The sequence below is a fragment of the Mirounga leonina genome, unplaced genomic scaffold, assembly GCF_011800145.1.
Source record: "Mirounga leonina isolate KUSES-001 unplaced genomic scaffold, KU_Mleo_1.0 Mir_165, whole genome shotgun sequence".
NCBI lineage: Eukaryota > Metazoa > Chordata > Mammalia > Carnivora > Phocidae > Mirounga > Mirounga leonina.
Window position 1 is genome coordinate 19,150,108 of NW_023270415.1, and position 27,384 is coordinate 19,177,491.

Here is a 27,384-nt window from a genome sequence, read left to right on the forward strand (position 1 = left end):
GGAAGATCCTTAAGGAGATAAATTAGAATTGGGATGTTGATGCAAACTCATGAATTCTAAAATATGTATATGTATGTGTACATGTACTGTACATATATGTGCATGCATGTGTGTGTGTGTGTTCCAGCTTTATCTGCTGAAAGATCTTAGAAACAGAGACATTCCAAAAGTAACAGTTACCTCTAGTACTCAGATCTTGCTCTGTATATACCATTCCCCACTAAAAGTACTGGGGCTCCTCAGAGAAGTAGTTGATTCCAGAGCCAGGGAAAGGAAAGTACAAAATGAATAGAATGTCTTGTTAAGCCAGAAGCAAGAAAATATTTTTTTTTAAAAGCTGGAGGCATGTTAAAAGGACACAAGAGCCAACACACATAAAGGTGCTCCAACTGATGAAATGTGGAACAATTTGGTCATTAAAGTAATGAAGACAGTAATGAATTCTAGATTCAAAAAACAGAATTCTATGTATCCTTTTTTTTTTAAAGATTTTATTTATTTATTTGAGAGAGAGAGAATGAGAGACAGAGAGCATGAGAGGGAGGAGGGTCAGAGGGAGAAGCAGACTCCCTGCGGAGCAGGGAGCCCGATGCGGGACTCGATCCCGGGACTCCAGGATCATGACCTGAGCCAAAGGCAGTCGCTTAACCAACTGAGCCACCCAGGTGCCCCTCTATGTATCCTTTTTAAATAGATAAATAAAAACATGCAGAAGGAAAGATAACTCTTATTTATAGTAGAATGACTTCCAACCAGTAAATGTAAAGAAAGTACTAGAGTTAAGAAAATTATTGTCTGGGACCAAAATGGTAAAGATTGATTCAGACAATAATCATGAATGATGCTATATCTATATCTGAGAAGGGAATATTTTTCAGAGGAAGGAGATTTACATGGTCTTAAGTCATATTCCTACAGATTGTTTATTAGTTGCTAGAGAGAAACAGTAACTATACAGTGAAGAAATAAGACAACATCTTCACTGGATCATCAAAAGTAACATCCCAATTGAAGGGCAAATGGATATTGAATGCTATATTAGTTGGCTAGACTAAGTAACATAAGCTAGGAGGCTTAAACAACAGAAATGTATTGTCTCACAGTTCTGGAGACTAAAAGTCCAAAATCAAGGTGTTGGCAAAGTTGGTTTCTTTTGAGGGCTGTAGGGGAAGAATCTGTCCCAGGCCTTTCTCCTTGGTTTATCCATCCATCCATCCATACATACATACATGGAGAGACTATGTGCTCATACATGGAAATGACTAAGTCAATGGGGCAAATTGTAAGCAATTGGTGAATTTGGGTAAAGGACATGTAGGTGTTTATTATACTGCTTTTGTAAATTTCTGTAAGTTTGAAGTTACTTCTAAAGAGAAAGTTGAGAAAGTTAAGAAAGATACAAATTGCTGCAATTAAAAAAAAATCAGCAGGAAATCTATAAGAAAAGATCTAGGAAATCTCAGAGTTTAGCGCAAAATGAACAAGAGGTATGGGTCAATACACAAAAGATGAGAAAAGATGTTAAGTCTAATCCATACTATCAGAGTTGTGAGAGAGAGAGAGAGAGAGAGAGAAGAGAATATTCAAAGAAATTATAGGAAGATGTGTTCCCAGGGATAAAGACCCATATTCATGTTGAAAGGACTCACTGAGCATCAAGAAGAATGAATAATAATTTAAAAAGGATCCACACTCAGTTCCACTCTTGTGAAATTCCAGTACCCTAAGAATAAAGTGAACATCTAAAAGAACTTGAGAGCAAAAGGCAGGTTCTTTACACAATAACAAGACTCCAAGCAGCATCAAATTTGTCATCAGTATCACCAGATTCTAAAGAAAATGGAGCAGTACCTTCAAAGTGAGATCTGCTGGTGAGAACCAGCAATGCTGGAATCCTAGAAGAACAGTAATGATGCCAAACAAGTTCCAAGGGAAAATTAATACTATATTTGACCCTAACCAAATCACCAATTAAGAGTGAGGGCAGAGGGAAAACAGTTGTAAATTTGTAATAATTCATAAATTTGTTACTGACACAACCACTTTAAGAAAAGTACCAGAAAAATGAAAAAATGTATACATGAAAAAGAAAGACAAGGGATCCAAATTAGTGGACATAATCCAGAAGTATAACAAAAGGGAATCTGGAATGATGGATACTATGCAGAAAGCCTAGAAATTGTTGGTTCAAATTCAAATGGAAAAGTTTTCAAGATGTCTTCAAGAAGAGAATTAATTATATTTGACAAAAATTGTATGATTAAAACATTGGGTGGTCCTGATGATAAAGAGAAGTCATGTGAAACCAATAATACAATAATAACAACAACAACATCATGAATGCAACCCCTTGAGTCTCTTTCTTGAAAGAAGGTCTCTTCCCTTACACTTTCCCTTCCCTTTCTCTTCCCTGTCCTTGCTTCTTCTCTCTCTCCCACCCTCCCTCCCTCCTCCCTTCTTATTATAATGTTATGGAGTGAGGAGAAAGAAGAATTTTCTTTTCAATTATCTTTTGAGAAAGTTACATTTTCATCTTAAATTAGACTTTAGGGGAGACAGGGTGGCTCAGTTGTTAAGCGCCTGCCTTCAGCTCAGGTCATGATCCCAGGGTCCTGGGATCAAGACCCTCATCGGGCTCTCTGCTCAACAAAGAGCCTGCTTCTCCCTCTCCCACTCCCCCTGCTTGTGTTCCCTCTCTCGTTGTGTCTCTCTCTGTCAAATAAATAAATAAAATCTTTAAAAAAAGTTAGACTTTAGACTGTTGTCATATCTAATACTTTTCATCATGCCTTTAGGAACCCCTTTCCATTTTGAACAAACTACCCCTTGATCTCAATTACTCCCTGAAATACTTCAGGAAGCACTCTAGCATCTCTTTACCTTTATACTCCTCTATCCATGGAAAGGACCACTTGACCACTGGCTCTAGACTCTGGACAATTTGTCCTTTTTTCTTCAATATTCAAATGTTTCAGCATTAAGTTGACCCCACTCTGACTTTGTGTCTTAATTTTTATAGTTGAGCATTAAGTAACTTTCCACTTTTGTCCTCTAATTCCAGTAGCTTGGACCCTGTTCCTCTTGCTGGAACTCCTGTGTCAAATACCTGCTAACATGCTGGTCACTTAAAACAGGTCCTGTCCCATCAGGCGTCAGATTGGCCTGGTGGACTGCTAGTTGGATCTCCACATGTGGCTGGCTCCCACATTCACCTTTTGGGTTTAATCTTGACAACACTTTTTTACTTTCTTAAACCATGCTGATGTCACCTGCCCAACCTAGATTTCCGTCTGTTGGCTGTCATCACATTCTCTGGAATCCATCTACCTAAAATTCTGAACCTTTCAGAAAGTAGGTTTGGCCACCAAATGGGTATTTCTAGCTCCAGACCTGAACTTTTCTGTTTTTTCCAACCTGCTGAAAGAATACATTCATGCTCTCTACCCCTTTTCCCTTTCCTATAACTGAAACCTGGTTTTCTCATGGTGATGCCATTGCTTTGTCCCACTTCAATTGTAACTTCTACCCTGACTCAGTGAACAAGGAGTATAGAGTAAAACCTTTGTCTGTACTGATGCATTCAGATCAGACTGTGTTCTTCACCATTATTATTTCCACCTACACTTGAAAATGCTAAGTCCTTGTTCTGGCCCTTGTTACCTCAAGTCTGACCTATTGCAATACACCCCAACTGTTTTCTCCATATTTTATTTTTTTCTCTGCACACCAATCCATCCTGCCACTCTGTCAAAGTTACTTTTCTTAAAGAGGACAATGTTTCTGCTGAAAACTCTGTCTCATTCCAAGTCCACAAGGATTTTTCGATCTCTTGGAAGGACTCCTGAATAATCATTAATAATTCTTTGTCCTGGAGTCAAGGCCTTCTATTGGTTTTGAGATACCCATTGATGCTGACTTAGACCCTCCATCTCGAAAATGTATATTAAAATGCCACTCTATGTAGGCAAGCCATTGAGAGACATGGCATGTAAAAGTTGTTTGGAGACTTTTGATCTTTTCAAATATCACATAAATATTTTGTACTACCAACAATAAACATAGCCTTGTTCTCAAGGAGACACAGTTGAGAAATGACCTTCATTGAAATATGTGGAAGAAACAGATCTTGTTGTTCTTTGATCACAGAGCTCACCTCTCATGTTTGTGTCCAGCACATCTCACTGTAGCATCCTGTGAGTGCTACATGCCCTGATCACAAAAAAGATACAAAATTCAGTTAAAAGGGGATTGTAGTAAGAGTATTGAGAACTTCTAAGTAATAAATGCAGTTTAGCCATTATGTAATGAAAAAATAAATCAAATATGAACAGTTAGTAGCATTGGTAGAAACTTTCTCTTATACCACATATTTTATTCTTTTTTTTTTTTAAAGATTTTTTATTTATTTGACAGAGAGAGACACAGCAAGAGAGCAGGAACACAAGCAGGGGGAGTGGGAGAGGGAGAAGCAGGCTCTTCGTTGAGCAGGGAGCCCGATGCAGGGCTCAGTCCCAGGACCCTGGGATCACGACCTGAGCCAAAAGCAGCCGCTTAACCAACTGAGCCACCCAGGCATCCCAACCACATATTTTATTCTTAACGACTGAGCCACCCAGGCGCCCCACATATTTTATTCTTAATAAATCTGAATCAGATGTACATATATTTGCTACATTGTCATGTAAATGTGAACCTGACTTTTCTAACCAACTCTGTCCCTGCTATACATGGTATCAGTTACTATGGTCCCTGAGTAGTATGGTATTATTGTATTAAAGTTGTTTTGGCTGAGGAAAATTTCCATGTACCAGTCATAAATACCATCATAATCAAGACATAGAACATTTCCATCATATTCCCACCTCCAGCCCCAGGCACCCACTAACCTTATTTAGATTTATTTTTTAAGAATTTCATATAAATGGAGTAATACAGAATTTTAATTTTGCTCTCTGGTTTCTAGAAATCAATTTTTAAATGCTCTAATTTCTTACATGTGTGTGCATGTGTGTGTGCACACACATATAACAAAATGTTAATGGTTGTTATCTCTCAGTGATGGTAGTAGAGTAGCAGACATCTGTGACTCATTTTCCATTCCCATTCCTTCTCCTTCAATCATGAGTGCCAGTTCTCATTATAGTGTCAAGCTCTCCACTACTGCAGCCCTTGTGCTCTGGGAGAGGGCTTCACCCCTGTTCCTTGAGTTACTCAGTGATGAACCTGTGAGGGATTCAAAGCCAGGCCCATTTGGAGCCAAATCAAATATGAAGCTTTGGTTTTAGCCTTCAGGGTTGCAAAGTCTTTCTTTTCCCATAGATTTGGAACATTAGAGTAGTTGGAGGGTAGCCATGCTGCAGCCTTCAAGAGGTAGCCCACCTGAGAATGGAGTCAGCCTCATGCATAGCAAAGCCAGAGATGGTGAGACAGCAGTCTAACCCTCATAACATCCTTTGACCTCAAGTAAACTGGCACCTAAAGCTCGTTTAATCCCTGCTGTTTTCAGTTCTAGGAGCCAACAGATCCCCTCTTTGCTTAAGCAAATATAATTGGGTGTTCCCGTAACATATAGTAGAAAGATTCCTAACAGTTATAAATTATGGATGATTTTTTTCTTAGTATCTTCCTGTATTTTCCATTTTTCTGTGATAGACATAATGGTTATAAATAGAATCCCCCCACCACTACCCATAAAGGTTACAAAATTGTTTTTAATTCTCCAAAATAGTATTACCAAATTCTTTCCCTTATTTTTTTTGTTGTTGAAAAGTTTAGTTTGTCTTTTAATGTTACATCTGAATCTTATTTTAAGGAATATATTCCGTTAAAGAAATACTTATTCCTAAATCCTGTTCAAGCTATTTTGGTAACTGACAATACCCAGAATGGTTTCAGGATAATCTTACTTTCTCTGAAGCTAACTTATATTTAAGAAAACCTCAGTTTTCCTTAGCTATATCAGTGTATGGTGGGCTACATTTATCATTCTATGTAGATTTCCATCCCAGACTAAGGGAACTATGACACATATTTTTCTTTTGAAATAACTCTTTATAAGTAGTTGGTGTGCATATTATTAATATGAGGCACTAGATTTAACATAAACTCTCACAGAATAGTTTTGATTATTGAATATTTGCTGAGAAACAGTCTGAGCTCCTGATCTTCTCAGGTTAAAATTTGCTGAAATTAGAGAAGTTGAAACATGGGGGTAAGATGGAGGAGAGGATAGGTATCATCTTTAAATAAAAGGAGCCAGAGCTCTGCATGGAAATCTGGAAAAAATAAATTATGTACTGTCTTAGTACTTTCAGGCTGCTATAATAAACTGCCATAGACTGGGTGGCTTAAAAAAACAGAATTTACTTCTCATAGTTCTGGAAGTTGGGAAATCCAAGATCAAGGCGCTAGCAGATCTGGTGATGATCTGCTTCCTAGTTTGTAGACAGCTGTCTTGTTTCTGTGTTCTCACATGATGGAAGGGGCCAGAGAGCTCTCTGGGGTCTCTTTAAAAGGGTACTAATTCCATTCATGTGGACTCCAGCCTCATGATCTAAGCACCTCCCAAGGCCCTGCCTCCAAATACCAGCACATTGGGGATTAGATTTCAACATATGAATTTGGGGGTGGAACACACACATTCAGTGTATAGTATGTCATGTTTCAGGAATTTGTTTTAGGCACTAAATATATATAGATGAAAAATGTCTTCCCATACTCAAGGACCTTAGCTATTTAGTGAGTAGTGACAAATTTGTGTGATTCTACTTAGCTCACTCATGTGGGAGAACAGTGAAGGTTTTTGGTGAAAAACAATAAAAACTGGCTCTGAATGGCAAAATGATAACTTTTGGAAGGATCTGGCATGGTTCACTAAATAAAACAGCAGCTGAAGAACAAGGCTGGAAAGGATAGGAAGCAGGGAAGCTTTGGGCATCACATTGCAGGGACTAATCTATAATTTCAACAAATCAGCTCCGTAATTTTTCCCTCTCTTTGTCTCTCTCCTAAAAATGTAGAGTCCTAGGGGCGCCTGGGTGGCTCAGTTGGTTAAGCGACTGCCTTCGGCTCAGGTCATGATCCTGGAGTCCTGGGATCGAGTCCCGCATCAGGCTCCCTGCTCAGCGGGGGGTCTGCTTCTCCCTCTGACCCTCTTCCCTCTCGTGCTCTCTGTCTCTCATTCTCTCTCTCTCAAATAAATAAATAAAATCTTTAAAAAAAATGTAGAGCCTAGAAAATAAATAGTCAGGCTAAGAAGGGCAAAGCATCTTGTCTTGATAAATTTATCAATTCTTCTTTTACCGGAATAATGGTAATAATAGACACTAGGCAGCAAAACCCACAATATTTACTACCTTCAGTTAGGATTTAGCAGTGGGCATAAAACTTGGCTATTCAAAGCCCCCACTCATGAGATGGATAGTTCATGTTTTAGGGTAACTCCTTATGGATACCTCCCATCTTGTGAAATAATTCTGTAAAGTACTCAGCACAATGCTGGTCACATATTAAGCTGTCAATAAATGATGGCAATTACTACTGCTTTTGTCATCCCAAAATTATGCCACTTATATTTCCTCAAAAAATTTCATTATGTTGTCCTGGGTAAAGCTCATATTCGGTCACTCCTTTAGAATATCTGAGGATAGTGCCATGACAATCACTTTACTAGTACATTTTGGAATCAGTCTGGACAAGGAGGAAAATTGACTTTTGACCTGGAATGAGACCTGAACAAGAAGTAGAGCAAAAGCTGAAGAACTAACCTGGCTGGTCTTTAAGGTTTGGGCCTAGATGTGTATCCTGGTGGGCCAGGTGTTGGATTCAGGGTTTAAGGAAGCATACCTGTCCTCATCTACCATTTATGGCAAATGACCTTTTGGTTCTGATGTTTAACTCTGTTGTAATAGAGTTAGACATCTGTGCAGTTGCCATGGCCTCATCTTCCTGCCCCTTGACTTTGGGTCATGTGACTTGCTCTGACCAATGTAATGTTCGATGTTAATGAGTGGAGGCTTGAAATATGCTTGTACTTTAAGGCTTCTTATTATTCTGCCATTCTCATGAGAATAGAATGAAACACATGGCCCCAGATGAAACACATGGAAGAGAACCACCCAAACTGAATCTTGGATGCATTACTGAGAAACAGATGCTTATTGTAATGTGTCACAAAATTTGAGGGTAGCTGGTGAGCAGAATTATTGTGGCAATAACTGACTGATATGTAATTTAAAAAATTCTTTATATATGGTTGGGAGAGGAATGAGTAATGGATGTGCATTGATCTCTAGCATAGATCACTAGGAACCCCCAAACTGGCAATAAATTGAATTTGATGGATGTATTTTCAGATATGATTGTTATAAAACCTCTGCACTTCACTGAAATGATGTTCCATCATTTTACAATGTAGAATTTCCAAAAAATATTTACGACAATATTGTTAAAGAGGTTCTCTTTTCAAAATAATACGGCTCCATCAATTAATGAAAAAATATGAAAATTTTAAGTTGAACTTAATTAGCATTCTTTTAAGTGTCCATGAAAATTGGAAAAGGATAATGACATTTGAAAGCTATTTTCAATTTTAAGAAGTTAATTGTTTCCTGTCTGAACAGAGTAAGTGACAAAGCAGTCCTAAAGATCTGCTCAACAGAGTGTGTAGAAGGCAAGTTCTATTTTTAATGCTTTTTAAACAGAAGAAATGGATTAACATTTAAGTGAATAACATTAAACAATAAAAAACAAATTTTTTACTCAAAATTATTATAAGATTGTCATAATATGCCTTCATTTTATCCTAGTGATGTGTTTCTTTTATTCTTTTGTAAAGATGTCATGCAAACTTTGGAAATTAAAAGTTATTTTCAAGGAGTGTTTTTTTTCTCTAGACTTTTATATAGGTGACTTGTAAAAGATCATGGTGTTAGCCAGAGTGTTCCCAGAAACAGAGTTTTCAAAAGATCAAAATATGTTCAACTAATCCATAGGACAAAGGTGAAGCCTTTGGGTCAAAAGCTATTTCTGCCACAGATGAAGTGACAAAAATGTAAATTTATTAAATAACCCAATAAATATTAAAGACCCATCTATTAGGAAGAATATAAAAGTAAAATTGAGTGTGAAGTTACTACTTGTTTCAGTTGCCTATTTCTGTAAGCAAGCTACCCAAAATTAGCATCATGCAACAAGGATCATGTATTGTTAGTATCTCTCACAGATCTGAGGATAGACTGGACTCAGCTAGGCATTTTTCACTGAGGATGTCTCCTGCAGTATAGGCAGATAGTTACTGGGCTAAAGATATCTTGATGGCTTCTCAGCTCACATGTCTGGCACATGGGCTGGGTACACTCAAAAAGCACACATATAGGGGTGGGTTTCAACTGCTATTTGCTCCCTGCCTGTCCAGTAACATTATAACCAATATTGGTAAATGCTTGCTTTGCAAACCTCCCTAGTGGCCATCCTATTTTAAGTCATTAAGAATATACATATATAGGAGGCTGGGAAGGTGGTGGAGTAGGAGGAACCTACGCTTGTCTTGTCCCACAGATACAACAGATAACACTCACATCAGGTTAGAAAACTACCCAAAGACCGGCAGAGGAGAGGCCACCTTCAAGAAGGTAGGAAAGGTGGAGAGGCGATTTAAAACCTAAACAGACCATGGCTGCTTTTGGGGGGAGGGAGCCAGGGGTGCTGAGAAGGGTGAGAAACAGACTGTCACACAGGGGAGCCTGCAAGGGGAAGACAAACCCCATAACATTTGGCTTTGAAAGTGAGAGGGGACAGATTTCACAAGTTCTTTTGTTTGTTTGTTTGTTTTAGATTTTATCTATTCATTTGAGAGAGAGAGAGACAGAGACAGAGATGGAGAGAACACAACAACCAGTGGACTTAAAGCCTGGCCTGGTTAGTGCTTGGATCCAAACATCAGTAAGCTCAGCTCTAGGAGAGGCCTGAGGGTGTTAGGAAGTTGAGTCCCCACCCTTAAAGAGATAGCATGCCAAGCAACCTTAGCAGACAGCAGAGAACCAGCAGTTTGAAAAAACCACCAGGGAAAGACTGGAGGGAGAGTGATTTACTCATCACAGGTCCTAGAGATACAAGGATCTCAGAGAGACTCCTCCAGGAACAAAGGAACTGATAGGCACCATTTCCCTCCTCCAGCCCCCAGCATAAACACATGGCCATCTGCAGGAACCAGCTCAGTGCCCACACTCCCTACTTAACTTGTTTGCACCAAGCCTTGCCCCCATCACTTCAGCAGATCCATCCTTCCCAGTCACACTTGCCTCAGTCCTGGCACTGTCAGTTCATGCCCCTAGAAGATCAGTGCAAATATTCCCAGCAACACAACCCCTGCCTTTTGTGGGATCCTCTGTCCTGTCAGTGGCAGTCCATTCACTCTTTGCAGATCTGCTAAGTCAGCCCAGCCCTGAAGCAGAGGTTCCAGGTCTCATTTAGCAAGCAGATGGGCATATACCTTGTTAATACCCACTCCACTTTAGCTGTGAACAAAACACTGCCCACTACAGGCAAGAAAGCCACTGCAGCCAAACGGACTGAAGGAAAAAGTGGCCATAACAAAACAGGGCACACACAACACACAGGAGTCACTCCCTGAAATGCCAGGTCCTAGGGAACAGGAGACATGGCACTGCAGGGCATTACAGGACCTCTTCATCAAAAGGCCACTACTTGCAAGAGCAAGGGATGTAGCTGACATTCCTAGTACAGGGAAACGGACACAGGTAGTTAGAAAAAAATTAGACAGAAAAATATGTCCCAAATGAAAGAACAGGACAAAATCACAGCAAGAGAGCTAAGTGAAATGCAGATACATAATATGCCTAATGGAGAACTTAAAGTAATAGTCAAAAAGATACTGGACTTGAGAAAAGAGTGGAGGACCTCAGTGAGACCTTCAATAGATAAAAAACATGAAAAAGAACCAATCAAAGATGAAGAAATTAGTAATGGATATTAAAAATAAACTAGGTGGAATAAATAGTAGACAAGAGAAAGCAGAACAGATCAGGGACCTAGAGAACAGAGTAAATGGAAAGCAATGAAGTGGGACAACAGAGAGGAAAAAATAACCAAAAAATGAAAATAGACTAAGGGAATTCAGCCTAATAACATTCACATTATAAGGATCAGAAAAATTATTTGAAGAAATAATAGCTGAAAAATTCCCTGAATCTGGGGTGGGGACAAATATTCAGATCCAGGAGGCACAGAGAAAACCAACAAAATCAACCCAAGGAGGTCCACACCAAGACACATAGTAATTAAAATGGCAAAAGGAGAATTTTAAAAGCAGCAAGAGAAAAGAAAACAGTTACATACAAGAAAATCCCATAAGGCTATCAGCTGATTTTTCAGCAGAAATTTTGCAGGCCAGATGGGAGTGCCATGATATATTAAATGTGCTCAACAAAAACATCTGCAAACAAGAATACTCTATACATTAGGGCTATCATTCATAATAAAAGGGGAGATAAAGAGTTTCACAATCAAAAAAGAAATTAGAGGAATTCATCACTACCAAACAAGCCCTACAAAAAATGGTACAAGGAACTTTGAGTGAAAAGGAAAGACCATAAGAAGGAATAAGAAAAGTAGAAAGCAAAAAGCAGTAAAATTAAGTATAACTACAAAAACCGGTCAAGTGATTCACAAAATAAAACGATGTAAAGTATGACACTGTATGCATAAAACTTGAGAAGGAGAGGAGAAAAAATGGGTTCAAACATAAGCAACCATCAACTTAGTATGGACTGCTTTATGCAGAAGATGTTATATACAAATCTAATAATAACCACAAATAAAAAACTGGTAATAGATATGCAAAAACAGAGTAAGGAATCTATATATATCACTAAGTCAGAAAACTGTGAGAGAAGAGAGCAAGAGAAGAATGGAACAGAGAACTACACAATCATAGAACAAGTAACAAAATGACAGTAAGTATATACCTATCAATAATTACTTTGAATGTAAATAAACTAAATCTCCAATCAAAAGACATAGGGTAATGGCATGGATAACAAAGAAAAACCTTCTATATGCTGCCTACAAGAGTCTCATTTCAGAACACATGCAGATTGACAGTGAGGAGAAGGAAAAGCATTTATCATGCAAATGGAAATGAAATAAAAGCCAGGGTGGCAAACTTATATCAGGCAAAATAGACTTTATTTTTTAAATCTAAATTCAATTAGCCAGTGTATAGTACATCATTAGTTTCAGATGTAGTGTTCAATAATTCATCAGTTCCATATAACACCCAGTGCTCATCACATTACATGCCCTACTTAATGCCTATCACCCAATTACCCCATTCCTTCACCCACCTCCCTTCCAGCAACCCTCAGTTTTTTTCCTATAGTTATGAGTTTCTCATGGTTTTTCTCCCTCTCTGATGACTTCCCCTTCAGCTTTCCCTCCCTTCCCTCTGTGCTGTTTCTTTTATTCCACATATGAGTGAAACCATATATTAATTGTCATTCCCTGATTGACTTATTATGCTCAGCATAGTAAGTCAGTTCCATCCACATCGATGTCAATGGTAATTATTCTTCCTTTCTGATGGTTGAGTAATATTCCATTGCATATATATACCACATCTTCTTTATCCATTCATCTGTCGATGGACATCATGGCTCTTTCCACAGGTTAGCTATTGTGGACATTGCTGCTATAAACAATGGGGTGCAGATACCCCTTTGGATCAATACATTTGTATCTTTGGGGTAAATACCTAGTAGCGCAATTGCTGGGTTGCAGGATAGCTCTATTTTCATCTATTTGAGGAGCCTCCATCCTATTTTCCAGAGCGGCTGTACAAGCTTGCATTCCCACCAACAGTGTAAGAGGGTTCCCCTTTCTTCACATCCTCGTCAACATTTGTTGTTTCCTGTTTTGTTAATTTTAGCCATTCTTACTGGTGTGAGGTGGTATCTCATTGTGGTTTTAATTTGTATTTACCTCATGCCAAGTGATGTGGGCATTTTTTCATGTGTCTGTTGACCATTTGTATGTCTTCTTTGGAGAAATGTCTGTTCATGTCTTCCACCCATTTCTTGACCAGATTTTTTTATTTTGGGGTGTTGAGTTTGATAAGTTCTTTATAGATCTTGGATACTCGTCCTTTATCTAATAAGACATTTGTGAATATCTTCTACCATTCTGTAGGTTGCCTTTTAGTTTTGTTGACTGTTTCCTTTGCTGTGCAGAAGCTTTTTATCTTGGTGAAGTCCCAATAGTTCATTTTTGCTTTTGTTTCTCTTGCCTTTGGAGATGTGTCTACCAAGAAGTTGTTGTGGCCAAAGTTGAAGAGGTTGCTTTCTGTGTTCTCTAGGATTTTGATGGATTCCTATCTCACATTTAGGTCTTTCATCCATTTTATTTTTGTGTATGGTGTGAGAAAGTGGTCCAGTTTCATTCTTCTACATGTGGCCGTCCAGTTTTCCCAACACCATTTGTTGAAAAGAATGTCTTTTTTCCATTGGATATTCTTTCCTGCTTTGTCAAAGATTAGTTAACCATAGGGTTGAGGGTCCATTTCTGGGTTCTCTATTCTGTTCCATTGAGCTATGTGTCTGTTTTTGTGCCAGTACCATACTGTCTTAATGATTACAGCTTTGTAATACAGCTTGAAGTCCAGCACTGTGATGCCACCAGCTTTGGTTTTCTTTTTCAACATTCCTTTGGCAATTCAGGGTCTTTTCTGGTTCCATACGAGTTTTAAGATTATTTGTTCCAGCTCTGAAAAATGTGGATGGTATTTGGACAGGGATTGCATTGAATGTGTAGATTGCTCTGAGTAGCATAGACATTTTAACAATGTTTATTCTTCTAATCCATGAGCATGGAATGTTTTTCCATCTCTTGGTGTCTTCTTCAATATCTTTCATAAGTGTTCTGTAGTTTTTAGAGTACAGATCCTTTGCCTCTTGGGTTTGGCTTATTCCTAGGTATCTTATGATTTTGGGTTCAATTGTAAATGGGATCAATTCCTTAATTTTTCTTTTTCTGTCTCGTTATTAGTATATAAACATGCAACTTATTTCTGTGTATTGATTTTATATCCTGCCACTTTGCTGAATTCCTGTATGAGTTCTAGCAATTTTGGGGTGGAGTTTTTTTGGGTGTTCCACATAAAATGTCATGTCATCTGTGAAAAGTGAGAATTTGACTTCTCCTTTGCCAATTTGAATGCCTTTTATTTCCTTTTGTTGTCTGATTGCTGAGGCTAGGACTTCCAGTATTAATGTTGAACAACAGTGGTGAGAGTGGGCATCCCTGTCATGTTCCTGACCTTAAGCTCTCAGTTTTTCCCCATTGAGAATGATATTCACTGTGGGCTTTTCTTAGATGGCTTTTATGATATTGAGGTATGTTCCCCCATCCTTACATTTTGAAGCATTTTAATCAGGAAAGGATGCTGTATTTTGTCAAATGCTTTTTCTGAATCAACTGAGAGGATCATATGGTTCTTGTCTTTTGTTTTATTAAAGTGATATATCATGTTGATTGATTTGCAAATGTTGAATCACCCTTGCAGCCCTGGAATAAATTCTACTTGGTCATGGTGAATAATCCTTTTAATATACTGTAGGATCCTACTGGCTAATATCTTGGTGAGAATTTTTGCATCCATGTTCATCAGGGATATTTATCTATAATTCTCCTTTTTGGTGGGGTCTTGGGTTTTGGGATCAAGGTAATACTGGCCTCATAGAACGGGTTTGTAAGTTTTCCTTCCTTTTCTATTTTTTGACACAGCTTCAGAAGAAAAGGTATTAGTTCTTCTTTAAATGTTTGATAGAATTCCCCTGGGAAGTCATCCAGCCTTTGACTTATGTGTTGGGAGATTTTTTTTTTTAAGATTTTATTTATTTATTTGATAAGAGAGCACATGAGAGGGGGGAGGGTCAGAGGGAGAAGCAGACTCCCTACCGAGCAGGGAGCCTGATGCGGGACTCGATCCAGGGACTCCAGGATCATGCCCTGAGCCGAAGGCAGTCGCTTAACCAACTGAGCCACCCAGGCGCCCTGTGTTGGGAGATTTTTGATTACTGCTTCAATTTCCTTGCTGGTTATGGGTCTGTTCAGGTTTTCTATTTCTTCCTGTTTTAATTTTGGTAGTTTTTAAGTTTCCAGGAATGCATCCATTTCTTCCAGATTGCCTAATTTGTTGGCATATAGTTACTCATAATATGTTCTTACATTTGTTCATATTTCCTTGGTGTTGGTCGTGATCTCTCCTCTTTCATTCATGATATTATTAATTTGGGTCCTTTCCTTTTCTTTTAGATAAATCTGGCTAGGGGTTTATCGATCTTATTAATTCTTTCAAGAAACCAGCTTCTAGTTTCACTGATCTGTTCTACTGTTCTTTTGGTTTCTATTTCATTGATTTCTGCTCTAATCTTTATTATTCCTTTTTTCCTTGGTCTAGGCTTTATTTGTTGTTCTTTCTCCAGCTTCTTTAGGTATAAGATTAGCTTGTGTATTTGAGACTTTTCTAGTTTTTTAAGAAAGGCTTGTATTGCTATGTGCTTCCCTCTTAGGACCACCTTTTCTGTATCCCAAAGGTTTTGAACTGTTGTGTTTTCATTTTCATTTATTTTGATGAATTTTAAAAGTTCTTCTTTAATTTCCTGGTTGACCCATTCATTCTTTAGTAAGATGCTCTTTAACCTCCAAGTGTTTTAGTTTCTTCCAAATTTCCTCTTGTGATTGAGTTCAAGTTTTAAAGCATTGTGGTCTGAAAATTATTGGGAATAATCCCAATCTTTTGGTATCTGTTGAGACATGATTTGTGACCTGGTATGTGGTCTATTCTGAAAAATGTTCCATGTGCACTCAAGAAGAATGTGTCTTCTGTTTCTTTAGGATGGAATGCTCTGTATATATCTGTGAAATCCATCTGGTCCAGTGTGTCATTCAAAGCCCTTGTTTCCTTTTTGATCTTCTGCTTAGATGATCTGTCCATTGCTGTGAGGTGGGTGTTGAAGTCCCCTATTATTATTGTATTATTATCAATGTGTTTCTTTAATTTGGTTATTAATTGGTTTATATAATTGGCCGTTCCCATGTTAGGAGCATAAATATTTATAATTGTTAGATATTCTTGTTGGATAGACCTTTTAAGTATGATATAGTGTCCTTCCTCATCTTTTATTACCATCTTTGGCTTAAAATCTAATTTGTTTAATATAAGGATTCCTACCTTAGCTTTCTTTTGATGTCCATTAGCATGATAAATGGTTCTCCACCCCCTCACTTTCAATCTGGAGGTGTCTTTAGGTCTAAAATGAGTCTCTTGTAGACAGCGTATGGATGGTTCTTGCTTTTTTTATCCAATCTGATACCCTGTGTCTTTTGATTGGAGCATTTAGCCTATTTACATTCAGAGTAACTATTGACAGATATGAAGTTAGTGCCATTGTATAATCTGTAAAGTCCATGTTTCTGTAGATTGTCTCTGTTTCTTTCTGGTCTATGTTACTTTTGGGCTCTTTCTTCACTTACAGGATCCCCTTTAATATTTCTTGCAGAGCTGGCTAAGTGATCACAAATTCTTTTAGTTTCTGTTTGTCCTGGAAGCTCTTTATCTCTCCTTCCATTCTGAATGACAGCCTTGATGGATAAAGTATTTTTGGCTGCATGTTTTTCTCATTTAGTACCCTGAACATATCATGCCAGCCCTTTCTGGTCTGCCAGGTCTCTGCAGATAGGTCTGCTGCCAGTGTAATGTTTCGATTATTGTAGGTTAAGGAGCTCTTGCCTCAAGGTGCTTTCAGAATTTTCTCTTTATCTATGAAATTTGCAAGCCTCAGCATTATGTGTCAGGGTGTTAAGCTATTTTTATTGATTTTAGGGGGCATTCTCTCTACTTCATGGACTTGAATGCCTGTTTCCTTCCCCAGATTAGGGAAGTTCTCTGCTATGATTTGCTCAAATATACCTTCTGCCCCCTCTCTTTCTTCTCCCTCTGGGACTCCAATAATTCTAATATTGTTTCACTTTACGGTATCGCTGATTTCTCAAAGCCTCCCCTCATGGTCCATTAGTGGTTTTCCTCTCTTTTCCTCAGCTTCCTTCCTTTCCATCATCTTGTCTTCATGTCACTGACTCTCTCTTCTGCTCATTTGCTCTAGCTGTTGGAGCTTTTAGAATGCATCTCAGTTAAAGCATTTTAAAATTTTGGCCTGGGGTGCCTGGGTGGCTCAGTCATTAAGCATCTGCCTTCGGCTCAGGTCCTGATCCCAGGGTCCTGGGATCAAGCCCTGCATCGGGCTCTCTGCTCTGCAGGAAGCCTGCTTCTCCCTCTTCCACTCCCCCTGCTTGTGTTCCCTCTCTCGCTGTGTCTGTCTCTGTCAAATAAATAAATAAAATATTTAAAATAAAATAAAATAAAATAAAATTTTGGCCTGATTAGATTTTATTTCTGCACTAAGAGATTCTCTAATATCTTTTATGCTTTTTCAAGCCCAGCTAGTAACTTTATAATTGATATCCTTAATTCCAGGTCTGACATTTTATTTATATCCATATCCATTAGATCTGTGGCAGAAAGTATTACCTCTGGTTCTTTCTTTTGTTGTGGTTTCCTCCTTCTAGTCATTTTGCCCAGAGAAGAATAGATGAAGGAGAGAACAAAATAAAAAATATCAACCATCACCCCAGCGAAACACACACTAGACAAATCTGAAGAGGTCAGAAAGCAAAAAAGAAAAGAAAAAGAGAAAAAAAAGTTAAAAAGAGAGAATATAATCTCACAGGTGAACAAAACAGGGTGACCACTTGGTCCTGTATGTATTTTGGTCTGTTTGTTAGAAGACACTAAATCTCAGAATTGTAAAGAAAGCAAAACATCTATATACACAAAAATAAAATTGAATACATTGAAAGGAAGCCAAAAATGAAGAATATATCTATGAAATCAAATGTAAAATTGGAAATTTAAAAAAAGACTTACAAACAAAGGGTTCATAAAATAAGAAACTAATTGAAAAGTAAAAAAAAGAGAAAAGAAAATTTTAACCTGAAAGACTAAAGACTCATGCCAAACAACCTAATTCTATATACTATTTTCCCCTAGCACAGGAGTTTTCAGTTTTGAGTGATCTGTAAACTTGGTATTCACCTGAGGATCCTGCTGGTCTTCTTGGGTAGGGGCTTGTTGCCCTGATTCTCAGGTGTCTTTGCCTGGGCAGTTGCACCACTCCTTGCCTGGGGGCTGGGCTCAGTAAGCTTCTTTGGGTTGCTCTGTTTGGCTTTTCCTGCTGCTTTAGAGCATGAGCAAAAAAAGTAAAAAAAAAAAATGGTGGCACCACAATCTCTAGCCACGGAGATGAAGGATTGTGGCTCCCACTCTTCAGTGCACCCTCAGGGAAAGGCAGTCAAACAATTTCATGTGCTCCAAACTCCCCAGACTCCTGTGGTGTGCATGTGCACCAATCCTCCCAGGGGATGGAGAGGTGCCTCACCAAAGCCTGTTTGGGGAGACTTTGTCTGATCATGTGCTGACCCATGGCACTTCCCTGGGCAAAGGAGCCAGATCTCACAGTGGTTGTCACTTTTTGGGTCCCTGCTTGGAGAGTGGTCTCCTGATTGTGCTGGGGTTCACAGTTTATGGCAATACTCTGGAGCTCGCTAATTACAGCTGGCTTACCTTTTCCAAGGCTTGGGCACTCTGCAGCACTCAGGCATCCCCCTTCTTTCTCTGACCCTGGGGATCCTGAGATCACACTGTCCTACATAGGATTCTGTCCCATTTCACCACCTGAGCACCTTTTAGGCATGGATGTCCCTCATAGGAGCAGACTTCTAGAAGTTCTGATTTTTCACTCTGCTGCTATATCACTTTCCAGTGGCCCACTTTCAAAGGCTCTCTCCCCACCGTGGTTTATATATCCCCTCAAATTCATGTCTCTGCACCTCCTTCCTTGCAAAAAGTGGTCACTTTTCTATTTGTAGAATTGCAGCAATTCTTTTCTTAGATCTCAGGTTGAATTCACAGGTGTTCAGAATGATCTGTTAGATATCTAGCTGAATTCAAGAGACTAGATGAAACATGGGTCCCCTACTCTTCCACCAACTGCAGGATTCTTCTAGACAAAATAGACTTTAAAACAAGGACTATAACAAGAGACAAAGAAGGACACTATATAATCATAAAGGGAACAATCCAACAAGAAGATATAACAATTATAAATATTTATGCACCCAACATCAGAGCCCTCAAATACATAAAGCTACTAATAACAAACATAAAGGAAGTAATCAATATTAAACAAAAATAGTATGAGACTTTAACACCCTACTTACATCAATGGATAGATCATCCAAACAGAAAATCAACAAGGAAACAATGGCTTTGAATCACACATTTGACCAGATGTATCTAATTGATACATTCAGAACATTTCATCCTAAAATAGCAGAATGCACATTCTTTTCAAGTGCACATGGAATATTCTCCAGAATAGATTATGTATTAGACCACAAAACCAGTCTCAATAAATTAAAAAAGACTGAAGTCATACCCATGCTTCTTTTCTGACCATAATGCTATGAATCTAGAAATCAACCACAAGAAAAACTCTGGAAAGAACACAAATACATCAAGGTTAAATAACATGCAAGAAACGATGAAAGGTCAACCAAGAAATCAAAGAGAAAATTAAAAAATACATGGATATGAATGAAAATGAAACACAACAGCCCAACATCTTTGGGAAGCAGCAAAAGCTATTCTAAAAGGGAAGTTTAAAGTAAGTTTAGAGGTCTACCTCAAGATGCAAGAAAAATTTAAAATAATTAACTTAACCTTAAACCTAAAGGAGCTAGGAAAAAAAAACAAAAAAACAAACAAACAAAAAAACCAAAACAGCAGAAAGAAGGATATAATAAAGATTGAAGAAGTAAATGAAATGGAAACTAAAAACAAACAAACCAACAAAACATTGGAAGAGATAAATGAAACCAGTAGCTGGTTCTTGGAGAAGATAAAAAAATAATAAATTATGTCAGACTCATTGGAATGAGAGAGAGAGAGAGAGAGAGAAATAGGACTCAAACAAAATCAGAAATGAAAGAGGATAAATAACAACTAACACCACAGAAATACAAAGGCATAACAATATTATGAAAAATTATATGCCAACAAATTGGAAAACCTAGAAGAAATGGATAAATTCTTATAACATATAACCTCCCATAACTGAATCAAGAAGAAATAGAAAAGTTTAGCAGACTGATTATCAACAATAAAATTAAATCATTAATTAAAAAAAAAAAAACTCCCCAAAACAAAAGTCTAGGACCAGATGACATCATAGGTGAATTCTACCAAACACTTAAAGAAAAGCTAATACCTAATCTTTTCAAACTATTCCAAAAAAAAAAAAAAAAAAAACAGAAGAGAATGGAAATCCTCCAAATACATTCTATGAGGCCAGCATTACCCTGATAAAGACATTACAAAAGAAAGGAACTACAGGCCAATATCCCTGATAAACATAGATGCAAAAATCCTCAACAAAATACTAGCAAACCAAATCCAACAATACATTAAGGAAAACCATCCACCATGATCAAGTAGGACTTATTCCTGGAATGCAAGGTTCTCCAATATTTGCAAATCAATCAACATGATACATCACATCAATAAGAGAAGGGTAAGAACCATATGATCATTTTGACAAATGCTGAAAATGCATTAGACACAGCACAACATTCATTCATGATAAAAACCCTCAACAAAGTAGGTTTAGAGAGAACATCCCTCAACATTATAAAAGCCTTATATGAAAAACCCACAACTAATATCATACTCAATGGTGAAAAAAATGAGAGCTTTTTCCTTAAGGTCAGGAACAAGACAAAGATGTTCACCCTGACCACTTTTATTCAACATAGCACTGGAAATCCTAGCCATAGCAATCACACAACAAAAAGAAATAAAAGGCATCCAAATTGGTAAGGGAGAAGTAAAACTTTCACCATTTGCAGATGACATAATATACTGAAAACCCTGAAGACCACCAAAAAACTACTGCAACCAATAAATGATTCATTAAGGTTGCAGGATATAAAATCAGTGTACAGAAATCTGTTACCTTTCTATTTACTGATAATTAAGTAGAGAAAAAGAAATTCATAAAACAATCCTATTTATAATTACACCAAAAATAATAAAACACTTAGGAATAAACCTCACCAAGGAGGTGAAAGACTTGTACTCTGAAAACTATGAAACATCACTGAAAAGAATGAAAGATGACACAAACAAAATGGAAAGATATTCCACGCTCATGGATTACAAGACAAATATTGTTAAAATGTCCATACTACCCAAAGCAATCTACACATTTAATGCAATCACTGTCAAAATAACAACAGCATTTTTCACAGAACTAGAACAAATCATCCTAAAATTTGTATGGAACCACAAAAGACCCTGAATAGCCAGAGCAGTCTTGAAAGAGAAGTACAAAACTGAAGGTATCACAATTCCAGATATCAAGATATACTGCAAAGATGCAGTTATCAAAACAATATAGTACTGGCACAAAAATAGACACACAGATCTATAGAACAGAACAGAGATCCCAGAAAAAAACCCATGATTATGTGGTCAATTAACCTTTGACAAATGAGGCAAGAATATACAATAGAAAAAAGATAGTCTCGGGCGCCTGGGTGGCTCAGTCGTTAAGCGTCTGCCTTCGGCTCAGGTCATGATCCCAGGGTCCTGGGATCGAGTCCCACATCGGGCTCTTCCTGCTCAGCGGGAAGCCTGCTTTTCCCTCTCCCACTCCCCCTGCTTGTGTTCCTGTTCTCGCTGTCTCTGTCATATAAATAAATAAAATCTTAAAAAAAAAAAAAGAAAAAGAAAAAAGATAGTCTCTTCTATAAATGGTGTTGGAAAAACTGGACAGCTACTTGAAAAAGAATAGAACGGACTGTTCTCTCACGCCATACAAAAAAACCCCTCAAAATGGAGTAAAGTCCTAAATCTGAGACCTGAAACCATAAAAATCCTTGAAGAGAGCACAGTCAGTAATTTCCCTGACATTGTCCATAGCAACATTTTTCTAGGTAAGTCTCCTGAGGCAAGGGAAACAAAAGCAACAATAAACTATTGGCACTACATCAAAATAAAAAGCTTCTGCATAGCAAAGGAAAGAATCAACAAAACAGAGACAACCTACTGAATGGGAAAAGATATTCACAAATGATATATCCAATAAGGGATTAGTATCCAAAATATATAAAGAACTTATTTAACTCAATGCCAACCCCCCCCAAAACAAAAACCAAATAATCCAATTAAATGGACTAAATGAGCAGAAGCTATGAACAGACATTTCTCCAAAGAAGAAATATAGACGGATTACTCATGGGAAGAAGATGCAAGGCACATCAGGTCATTTGGGATTTGATTTTCTAAAATAATTTTACAATGTGTACAGTATATTATTAGCATAGGAGGTCACAAACATATAATTTATATATGGGTATGCATGCTGAAACAATTTGAAGGATGGAGTGCATTATTCAAAAAGCAAGATGTGGGACACCTGGATGGCTCAGTCGGTTAAGTGGCTGACTCTTGATTTTGGCTCAGGTCATGATCTCAGGGTCCTGGGATCCATCCCCGCATCAGGCTCCATGCTTAGCCAATGTCTCCCTCCACTCTTGCCCCCGCTCTCTCTCTCTCTAAAATAAATAAATAAATCTTAAAAAAAAAAAACTAAACAAAAAGCAAGATGTTAGTTACCTTCAACCATCCCTATTCCTGGTGTCATCTAAGAATTCTTTTATGTTTATTTAAATTAATAATCTTAGGGCTATGCCCAGGGCATATGATATGCTCTGTGCTTATTAAATGAATGAATAAATAAATGAATAATATTTGGTTACTGATGTACCGGAAAACTTGGGTCACTATAACAACATATTCTCTCCCTGAAAGTAGATGTTTATAGGCAAGTAATATTCTTTTTTAAAAGATTTTATTTATTTATTTGACAGAGAGAGACACAGTGAGACAGGGAACACAAGCAGGGGGAGTGGGAGAGAGAGAAGCAGGCTTCCCACTGAGCAGGGAGCCCAACATGAGGGCCTGATCCCAGAACCCTGGGATCACGACCTGAGCCAAAGGCAGACACCTAACGACTGAGCCATCCAGGCGCCCCTAGGCAAGTCATATTCTATTTAGAAGCTTGCAGTGGGAGCACAGAATTATGACAGGAAAAGGCAGTTATTGGTGTTAATATCCCTAGGGTACAACAGCCAAATCTGATAATTTCCAGAGTGACAGACTTGCCACAGGAGTGAGAAAGATTAGGTCCATGGGCTGGTGGACTGAGTCATTGGATTGACTTCTAGTCCTTTGGCTATTTCATCTCTTCACTATGTAACTGGACAAGTTATAAACTACTGGATTAGGATTTTTGCTTCTTAACCTTCATATTCCAACCCTGCCTCATTCAGATTTTTCATAGGTTTTTCATTTCTTTTGTTTTTACTTTTATTTTTTTGACCCTATGTTTTGTTGTTCATAATTTCTACTTTCAGTACTTAGGCATTTCTCAATGCAAGAATATTTATTTTCTTACAATGTCTTTACAATTTCATTTTGTCATTAAATATTTCAGTTATTGACAATCAATTTTGGATGGTATGAGGAAGGATGCACACTTTTTCCTAAATTGTCTTAAATGAGTAATTATTAACTTCTGCTACATGCTCTTAATCTTTTATACATTCAACAAGCTCCAGAAAGGATAGAGGGGAAAAAAAGGCTGAGAGATAATTTATTTTTATGAGCTAAGGATAACATTGTATGCAAATGATTGCATCTATTATTGTGTTATTGAGATGCTGAGAAAGTTGGTTGACACCCCCTTTGACTCTAATTTGTCTATATAAAGTAGCATAATTAACTTTGCATTGTTACCTTTTTACTAATTAATTATTTCTATATCTAATTCATGTTCAATGCAAATATTCAAGTAAGTCTAAATGTTTTAATGCCCAGTTAGGTTGCATAAGTTATAGCTAACTTTCTGTTACTCAGTTTTCTGTTTTAGGTTGTATCATGAAATCCCAAGAATAAAGACCTTATTATAAGGTTTCCTAACTTGAGTTTGGTTGATTAGACATGTCACTGGAAATTGGACTGTGTGGGAGTATAGAAAAATCTATCACAGAATAAAAATAGCAATGGTGAAGGAACAAAATAATCAAACCACAGAACATCATCAGAGCTTTTCAACATCATTCTATTTATAGTCTGGGTTTAGCATGAGATTTTGATTCAACTTCAGGATATTTTTATATTGAATTCACTTTGAATTGGCTTCTTTTTCTGATGTCTTAAGAGGGGATTATCATTCAATAAATTTCAATAATAGTTTTGTGTGCTAGTGAGAGTTTTCTACCACATTAGAAAGAAAAAAAATTCAACCTTGAATCTGGGAAGAAGAAGCAAGTTGGGATTGACTTTTCCTTTTCCCATGTGTGAAGACTGTTTAAACATCTGCAAATAGAGCAAATAAAGACTTTATATAGTTGCAAATGTACTTAAAAATATGCCCTTCAAATATTTTGCAGTTGATCATGGAAAGGGAAATAAATATCTTTTTGTATATCTTAATCTATCAGCCTATCTCATATAATATGTGGATTAGATTGATTATAATTTATGGGAATTTTAATACTGTATAAAAGTTTACTATTTTTAAAATTTGGAATTTCTGAAAAAGAAAGCAAAAGTATGACATGTTTATTTTTTTAAACAAGGTAACAGAATATTCTAAAATATAATTTTGGAATTCATAACATTTACTTTTCTTTCTTCCTGTAGCAAACAGTATTATATAGTATTAACAATTGATCATCTGTGCATATAAATTCTCATCAACAATGTTCTCAATGTATATGGACAATCATGTGTGTGTTTTTTATTGTAGTAAAAACTATACATATACAAAATATAAATATAAAATTTATCATTTTAACCATTTTTTAAGTGTTAATGGAATAGAGTACATTCACACTGTTGTGCAACCATCACCACCATTATCTCAAGAACTTTTTCATCTTTCTAATGTGAAACTCTCTACCCATTAAACAGTAACTCCTCATTCATTCCCAGCCCTGGTAACCACTATTCCACTTTCTGTCTCTAAGAATTTGACTATTCTAGGTATTGCACATAAGTAGGATCACATAATATTTGTCCTTTTGTGTCTGGTTTATTTCATATAGCATAATGGCCTCAAGGTTCATCCACACTGTAGCATGTTTCACCATTGAATAGTTTTGGCTTCCCCACTGAAGATCATTTGACCATATATGCACAGGTTTCTCTCTGGGCTTTCTAGTCCACTGATCTACTGTTTGTCTTTAGGTCATTACCATGCTCTTTTGATCACTGCAGATTTGTAATAAGTTTGAAATCAGGAAGCATAAGACCTCCAACTTTCTTCTTTTTTTAAAGATTATTTCAGCTGGTGATATAGAATCCTTGAAAGTCTATGTGAATTTAGGATGGATTTTTCTAACTTTGCAAAAAATGCCATTGGAATTTTGATAGGGATTACATTAAACCTGTGGATCATTTTGGGTAGCATTGACATCTTAAAAATGTTAAGCCTTCCAATCCATGAACATGGCATGTCTTTCCAGTTGTTTATGTCTTTGATTTCTTTCAGCAACATTTTATAGACTTCAAAATACAAGGCTTTCAGCTTCTTGGTTATATTACTTTGAGTATTTTATTCTTTATGATGCTATTGTAAATGAGTTTTCTTTTTTTTTTAAGATTATTTATTTGAGAGAGTGGGGGAAGGGGCAGAGGGAGAGATTCTTTCAAGCAGACTCCCCACTGAATGTGGAACCCAATGTGGGGCTCAATCTCAGGACACTGAGATCATGACTTCAGCCAAAACCAAGAGTGAGACACTCAACTGACTGAGCCACCCAGGCACACTTTATAAATGAGTTTTCTTAACATCTTTTTTGGATCATTCATTGTTAATATATAGAAACTCTACTGATTTTTGTATGCTGATTTTGTATCTTACAACTTTGCTGAATTCACTTATTCTAATAGTTTCTTTGTGGAATCTGTAAGGTTTTCTACATATATAAGATCATGTCATCTTCAGACAGAAAAAATTTTATGTCTTCCTTTACAATTTAGATGCCCCCCACCGCTTTTTTTTTCCTGCTTAATTTTTCTGGCTAAGACTTCAAGCACCTATATTGAATAGAATACCATTTCTTTTCTTTTCTTTTTTTTTTTTTTTTTGCTGAAAACAATAAAACTATTTTTTATTTTTATTTTTCTTCAAAACAGTCAAACTTCAATGACAGAAGTCAAAGAAGAACTAATAAATGCAGAGGTAGATCCAAAGACTCAATATATTTAAGATATCAAACATTCCCCAAATGGATAAGTAGATTCAATGTAATCCCAATGAAAATCCCTGGAGGACTTTTCATGGAAATCAATAAACTGGTTGCAAACTTCATTTGGGAGGGCAAAGTATGGATCATTGCCATACCAGTTTTACAAACAATTTTAAGACTTGCTATTCAGGCTCAATGATCAAGAGAATTCGGTACTGGTGAATGCATAGATGCATAGTTAAGAGGAACAGAATCCAGAAATAGGACAACACATAAACTGTTAACTAATTTCTAACAGTGCCAAGGAAATCCAATGAACAAAGAATATACTTTTCCACAAATAGTATTGGAACAATTGTTCATCTATATGAAAACAAAAACAAAAACAAAATCAAAACTCACCATTTCTTTTTTATAAAGGCCTGAGTCAGTGTGGCCAAAGGAATCAGGAGGCTACAGAAGAATTTTTAAAATACCTGATGAGTGTTATACAAGAAAAGTGTTATGTGTGAGGACAGACTTTCAACACTGATGAGACTAGCTTGTTTTACAAGGATCCTGGCAAAAAAACCCCTATATAACACAACTTGCATTTCAATTGATGAAAATGTTGTGACCAGAGACTCAAAGAAACTTAACCATGTATTCTGTGCCTCACACCACAAAGCCATAGTTCAATGTTCACTAATTCAGTGTTCACAGCAAGTTTAAAGAATATAACTACTATGGGGCGCCTGGGTGGCTCAGTTGGTTAAGCGACTGCCTTCGGCTCAGGTCATGATCCTGGAGTCCCTGGATCGAGTCCCGCATCGGGCTCCCTGCTCGGCAGGGAGCCTGCTTCTCCCTCTGAACCTCCCCCCTCTCATGTGCTCTCTGTCTCTCTCATTCTCTCTGTCTCAAATAAATAAATAAAAAAAAAATCTTTAAGAATAT

General features: G+C 37.2%; 1 long non-coding RNA gene across 3 annotated transcripts in view; it reads right to left on the reverse strand.

The window, feature by feature from the left end:
* The window catches only part of LOC118014900, a 160,271-nt gene that overhangs the window by 92,749 nt on the left and 40,138 nt on the right, over window positions 1–27,384 (reverse strand). For 2 of the 3 annotated variants that reach the window (XR_004680415.1, XR_004680414.1), the window contains exons 1-2: window positions 18,170–19,036; window positions 4,154–4,209 (exon numbers count right to left, since the gene is read on the reverse strand). The exons of the other annotated variant lie outside the window; for it this stretch is intronic. This is a non-coding gene — a long non-coding RNA (uncharacterized LOC118014900). Of the gene's footprint in view, window positions 1–4,153; window positions 4,210–18,169; window positions 19,037–27,384 lie in introns of those variants that run through there. 3 annotated transcript variants of the gene reach the window in all.